Below are 7392 nucleotides of genomic sequence, written 5' to 3'. Positions count from 1 at the left end.
GGTGCATCAAATGAACCTAATCCAATTGGTTCATCATATGAACCTAATCTCCATCCACATGTTCTTTGTGTGTGACCCAATAGGTTCTTGTAACGTTGGCAATGCCCCTAAACTCATTTAGAAGCATAAGTAATGAGCGGTATCTAGCAATACATCATTACTACCCAAGTTACAAGAATGTTGAGATCCAACATCACCTTGTGACTACTAATTATGACTCCTCACAATATGTGACATTGTCCTCCTATCCTAGACATCTAGATTGATCAATGTGAGGCATAGACCGTGTCATCCTCTGATCAATCTAAATCTTGAACTCCAAGTAGACTCACTCGATCAAATGAGCTCAACATCTCATGTAGACTCATTTGGGCATGACCATGCACTTAGTGGTCTCACTCTATCAAGAATATTGCTGTCGCTCCCGTCATATGGGAGGGATAGATCCCATCTACATCACTCACATCCCTCTGCATAATTCGTTATATACCCAGTAATCGCCTTTATAGTCCACCCAGTTACGGGTGACGTTTGACGAAACTAAAGTACATAACTCCTTATGTAGGGATCCATGGTGACTTCAGGTCAAAGGACTAATAGTCATACTAATAGCCACATGAGAAAGTATATGACACTCATATAACGATCCATGATACTTTCTCATGGCGGATCATTTAGTATACATTCTCTAATGTATACCCATGTGTCAGCTTGATATCTCTATATCCATGACTTGTGAGATCAAGTCATCGAGCTGACCTACATGCTAGTCTTATTGTATTAACATCATCCCTGAATGTTAATACTCGACTAGGAATGATTTAGAGTAGTGTTCCCTATATCATCTCACTATCGATTCAACCAATCGATTGATATAGGTAAGAACCTTCTACTCAAGGACGTTACTATACTTATTTTATCTGACACTAATACAAATAAGCATAATAACCAAAAACCAAATGCCTTAATATATATACAAGAATATGATATACATGAGTTCATACAATCATCAAATGATTGACTCTAGGCTCTAACTAACAAAGATGAGCATAATAACATTTTGCTAGAGACAGAGCCTCTGAAGAAGCCGTAAACCAAGAGCACAATGCTAATCTTCGATAAGATCTCTAGGCTCTTCTCGCTTCCCATTGTCGAGGCCGCTTTGATCTTAGATAATGCCGAAAGAAAACCTCCTATGATTCTCCGCTTTTGTTTCTTAATTGTTTGTCGTGTGTCTTTGTCATTTTGACCATTCGAATTAGGGATCTCACTTGTCATCCTCCCACTTTGGTTTTTCTTCATTATGATCTGGAAGACTGAAAGGAGTTTGTTTTTTTCATCTGGCAATTGACTCCTATTGTTTTAATTTGGGTCTTTGACCACTTAGGTAGTGTCCTGATTCCTAAATCATCCAATGATCATGCATGAAAAACTTGATCATAAAGATATAGAGAATTTAGAATTACATTATGATATTAGATTAGAAAGTCGTTGTGGAGATACTTGAGAGGATAAAATTCAGATTGGATAATTAGAAATTATGACAAAGAGCTTTCTCTATCCATACTTCTCCCTTGCTAACAAGAGACAATTAGTATCATACCCTTTGATATGAGACAACTAGTATCATCCCCTTTGATTCAATTATTTTTTAAAAAAAAATTGTTTAGTGTCGTTAAAGCTAAAATGAGCATTTTATAATAAGTGTTTGTCTAATATCTATAATAAATAGTTATTTGATTTGTTTTTTTTGGTAGAAAATTGGAATATTTCCTACTAAGAAATATCTATCAGGATATGATAAACAGAAAAAAAGAAGAAAAAAGTTGAAGGATTTGTTAAGTATTAAAGAGGGGCAATTGACAGGTTTGTTGTTAAAGAATCGAAAAATTCATCACTTGAATATTTTGATAATAAAGAGAAAAAAGAAAACAATCATAATGAATTACACGAAGACTTAGCGATTGAAAATGATGTATATGAAGATGTGAATGAGATCAAAAGAAATAAAAGTGGTGATGACTTAGATTTTAAAAATAATTATTCTAAAAATAATGATGATGTTATTAATGTAGTGAATGAAGGGCCAAGTTTATTGATTCTACTTGATATTTTTGATCCTAGAAATTGGGAGAATTTAGATCTTAAGCGGAAGGATCAATTAGTGGAAAAGGGTCCTATAAGAGATGTATTAACAAGGAAGGGTCCCAAAGATAAATCAAATAGACGATTCTATTTAGATTCCTATGCTTGGATTTTACCAAATGATCAAAAACACCATAGATATTGGTTGGTCTATTTGAAATCACTTGATAAAACATTTTGTTTTTTTTTGCAAATTGTTTAAAAGGGGGTCTCGACCAAGTCAACTAGCAAATGAGGGATATAGGGGAATCTCAGTAGCAAACTTAAAGAATATGAGACAAGTATTGAACATGTCAATTATTATACTAGCTAGTCTAAGTTGTGTATCAGGTTAGTGAATGGTACAACAATTGATCATGCTATTCAAGATCAAACCAAGAAAGCAAAAGAGCATTGGAGGAAGGTATTATACAGATTAATTTCACTTGTGAGATTTTTGGCAAAACGAAACATAGCATTTCGCGGTAGTAATGAGAAGCTTTATGATGATAACAATGAAAATTTTATGGATACTATTGAGATGATTGCCGAGTGTGACTCAATGATGAAGGAGCATCTTAAAAGAAATACACATCATCACTATCTTAGCCACAAAATTCAGAATGAATTGATATGTTTGCTAGCTTCTTAAATCAAGAGTTCTATTCTTCAAAACATTAAAGAAGCTAAGTTCTTTTCTGTAATTCTTGATTGCACTCCTGATGTTAGTAACCAAGAGCAAATGACTTTGGTTATAAGATGTGTTAATGTTTCTATCAGCTCAATGTAGATAGAAGAATACTTTTTGAATTTTTTGAAAGTGGATGGTATAACAGGACAAGGGTTGTTTGAAAAAATACAAAATGTATTGAAAAGTTTTAATCTTGATATTGATAATGTGAGGGGGCAGATATATGATAATGGAGCAAATATGAAAGAGAGGCACCAAGGCAAAAAAAAAAACTATTAGATATAAATCCTAGAGCATTATACACTCTATGTGGTTGTCATTGTTTGAATTTAATACTTCATGACATTGCAAATTCTCGTGGTTAAGCAAAAAAAAATTTTTAGAGTAATATAACAAATTTATACAATATTTTCTCATTCTACAAAGAGGTGGAAGATTTTGATGGACATGTGACGATAAAAGGTTTAACTCTCAAACCATTGTCAATCACTCGATAGGAAAGCCATATTGAAAGTGTGAAAGTAGTAGTATTTCAAGCTAAACAAATCAGAGAAACTTTACTTCAAATTGTAGAAGGAAAAAACGCTGACTCTAAAATAAGAAGTGAAGCTAAGTCTTTAGCAACATTTGAACTTGGAAATTTTGATATTTTAGTGGGTATGACTATTTGGTGTAATGTATGGGTAAAGTTAACATTATTAGCAAAAGTTTACAATCTGAAAACATGTTTATTGACTTTGTTGTGACCAAGATTAAGGGGCTAATTGTTTCTTTTGAAGAGCTTAGAGAATCTGGATTTTGACAAGCTATCAATACAACAAATGAACTTGCTTTAACAATAGAGATTGATCATGTTTTCCTAAAAAGAGACAAATATATAGAAAAAGGTATTTTGATGAGGTTACATGTGCGTCTTCCAAAATACCTCAAGTTCTATCGAGGAAGCTTTGAGAGTTCATTATTTCTTATATATAGTAGATCAAACAATTGGACCATTGAAGAAAAGGTTTGAACAATATGAGGAATATGAAGATCTTTTTGTTAGTGAGAGCCCTATAGCCGATCATGTGATGATTATTGTATGGACTCGATGTATCATATTCCTATATTTATAAAGACATTTCTTATGGTTATTATACTTACTTGTATTGGTGCCAAATAACTAAGTATAATAGCGCCCTTGAGTAGAAGATTCTTATCTATATCAATCGATTGGTTGAATTGATAGTGAGATGATATAGAGAACAGAACACTACTCTTAATCATTCCTAGTAAAGTATTAACATTCATGGACAATGTTAATGCGATGAGACTAGCATGTAGGTCAACTCGATGACTTGATCTCACAAGTCATGGATATTAGATATCAAGTTGACACATGGGTATGCATTGGAGAATGTATACTGAACGACCCGCTATGAGAAAGTAACATGAATCGTTATATGAGTGTCATATATTTTCTCATGTGATTATTAGTATGACTATCAGTCCTTGGACCTAAAGTCACCATGATTTCCTACATAAGGAGTTGCATACTTTGACTTCGTTAAACGTCACCCGTAAATGGGTAGACTTTAAAGGCGACTACTGGTATGTAACAAATTATGTGGAGGGATGTGAGTGATGTAGATGGGATCTATCCCTCTTATATGACGGGAGTGATATCATGATTCTTGATAGAGTGAGACCACTAAGTGCATAGTCATGCCCAAATGAGTCAATATGAGATATTGAGCTCATTTGATTAAAGTGAGTCTACTTGGAGTTCAAGACATAGATTGATTAGAGGATGACACGGTCTATGCCTCAATTGATCAATCTAGATGTCAAAGATAGAAGGACATTGTCACATATTGTGAGAGTCACAATTAGTAGTCACAATGGTTATGTTGGATCTCAACATTCTTGTAACTTGGGTAGTAATGATGTGTTGCTAGATACCGCTGATTGCTTATGTTTCTAAATGAGTTTAGGAGCATTGCCAACGTTACAAGAACCTATAGGGTCACACACAAAGGACAATTAGATGGAGATTAGGTTCATATGATGGACCAAGAGGATTAGGTTCATGTGATGAACCAAGTTGGATTAAGAGTAATCCAAATTAGACTAATTGAGTTGGACTCAATTTGATTCATGTGTCGAATGAGTCTAGTTTAGACTATGATTCATTGAGTCAATTTAAACCAACGAATAGAGATTCATTAAATTAAATTGATTTGAATCAAATGTTAGATTTGATCAACCATGGGAGATAAGAGGTCAAGTTTGACTTGACTTGAGAGGGAAGATGAAGGGTCAAGTTTGACTTGACCGAATGCCACGCCATGGTGACTTGGCATGGGCCGGCCAATGACGGTGTTCCACATCATCAAGGCTACATCATTGTGTGTCACCTCATGAGGAAGACCAAGAGCCATGACTCTTGGTATTACATGAAGGTTTAAAACCTTTAATAAGTGGTCGACCACAATAGGTGGTGTGTGAAGCAATTGTGTGCTCATTGATTCTCCCTTCTTCTTCTTCCTCTCTTCTCTATTCTCCCTCTCCTCCATTGTCGAGACCTCTTAAGGGTGCTAGGACACTCTAAGTGGTTCTCTCTATCTTTTGTCCGTGTGGATACGTGTAGAGGAGTGTACACTTGACACTCTATGAGATCCGACAACCATTTAGATGAGCGGGATAAGCGAAGGACATCGCTACAAGGGTAAACTTCTTTTTCATGTAGATCTAAGGTAGATATAGTGTAGACAAACATGTACATGAATTTTTATTATTTATCTTCGCACGGATCCGTGGCTAGCTTTGGGGTTTCCGCAACATAAAAAGTGATTTTTGCAGATTAAATTGCTAATACTTTTTGGATTTCTTTTCACAGTTGAGAAGTTGAGTTCATTGATTGATGAGGACTTAAAAGCTAGTTGCAAGAATCTTGAAAGAAAAACTACAAAGAAAAGAGAGTACATAACAAGATGTTTTAGATTTGGATGGAGATGACTTATATCAAGAATTGAAAAATCATACAACATATCCTACCAAAGGAAACAAAAACAATAAGTGAAATACTATTTTTTTTTAACATGAATTGTTTCCCGAATTTATTCATTGCATACAAGATATTATTGACTATTCTGATGATTGTTGCATATGTAGAAAGAAGTTTTTCTAAATTGAAGTGATTAAAATCTTGTTCGAGATTAATCATGACTCAAACAAGATTAAATGCATTAGCTATGATTTCAATTGAGAATGAGTTTTTAGAAAATTTTAATTATGAAAAATTGATCGATGATTTTACAGATAAAAATACAATAAGATCAATTTTTTATAGATAATTATAATAGTTATTTTTTCATTTTCTACCATGTAATGATATTGATTATTAGTAATGATCCTGTCCGAACGCTGAATCAACGGACGCTGGGCACGTGGCGGTCTCCGAGTTGTTGACGTAGATCTCCGACCGGTCGTATGGACCTTCGGCGAACCTGCAAGGAAGTCAGGCCGGGAAGGGGTTCCCTCCGACGACCCTCCGACGCTCAAGTCAGGTAAGTGGACAACGAAGAAATGACTCACAATCTCAGAGAATGCGTACCTCCGGCGAAGTGTGAGGCTCCTTATATAGAGCTGGGAAGGGGCTCATGCACACACACCGAGGCTAATACGTGTCCTCAGCCCAAACCTCAGTATGGGCTTGTCAGAAAAGCTTACCTGACCCCATACTGCTACAGTCCGAGCGCGTCTCTGATAGGACAGCGGAACCCTCTGTCATAAGATCTTGCGTATGGCCTGCTCGTCGAATATACCCGCTGTCAGAAGATGTTCCCCTGTCCTTTTTGTCCCTTCTTACCTCATGCTGAGCGTCTGGCCGGTCGGTAGTTTCATCACGTCCGACCGCCTGTATGTGCCGGTCTGCTAGGGAGAATCCCGGTAGTGTGCTCCGTGGACTGTTCGCAGTATTGCTACTTTATGCTTTCGGCCGAGCGAGCCACCCGCTCGGCCATATGACCATGTTCCATGAGCGTCGGAACCCCAACTCCCGCCGGGGCGCCTTTGCGTTCAGTTGGACACCGGTAGCCGGTCGGTCCAACCAATTCTGGTCGGCCGGTCGGTCCACCATTTTCCGATAGTCATGTTAACCTTTTAACCTCCACGTGGTGTTGACTTCTTGGAACGGGGGTCCCCTGTGTAGGACCGTTGGACCGGCTAGAAGGGGGGGTTGAATAGCCCTGAATAAAACACAACCCTTTCTCGAACAATTAAGCTAACACTTGAAAAATAGATTAAGCAGAAAATAAAGCATAAAAACGAGGCACCGGATTTGACTTGGTTACAACCGGGGAGGTTGTTAATCCAAGGAAGATGGTTGCACTAAGAACTTCTTCAGGCGGAGAAACCTCGTTTATGGCAGTGTAGGCACAAAAAGAAAGAAGCTAATCAAAGCAGTGGGAGCACACAAGTGTTGTTACAATTTCTGAACTGATGAAAAGCTTCTGAACCAAGACTATATTTATAACCTTAGTCGGGGCGCCTGGAAGGGTTCCGGGCGCCCTGGGGGGGATAAAACTTTATCCCCC

Source organism: Zingiber officinale, chromosome 1A, assembly GCF_018446385.1.
Source record: "Zingiber officinale cultivar Zhangliang chromosome 1A, Zo_v1.1, whole genome shotgun sequence".
In the NCBI taxonomy this organism is placed as follows: Eukaryota; Viridiplantae; Streptophyta; class Magnoliopsida; order Zingiberales; family Zingiberaceae; genus Zingiber; species Zingiber officinale.
Note: the sequence above shows the minus strand (reverse complement) of the source record.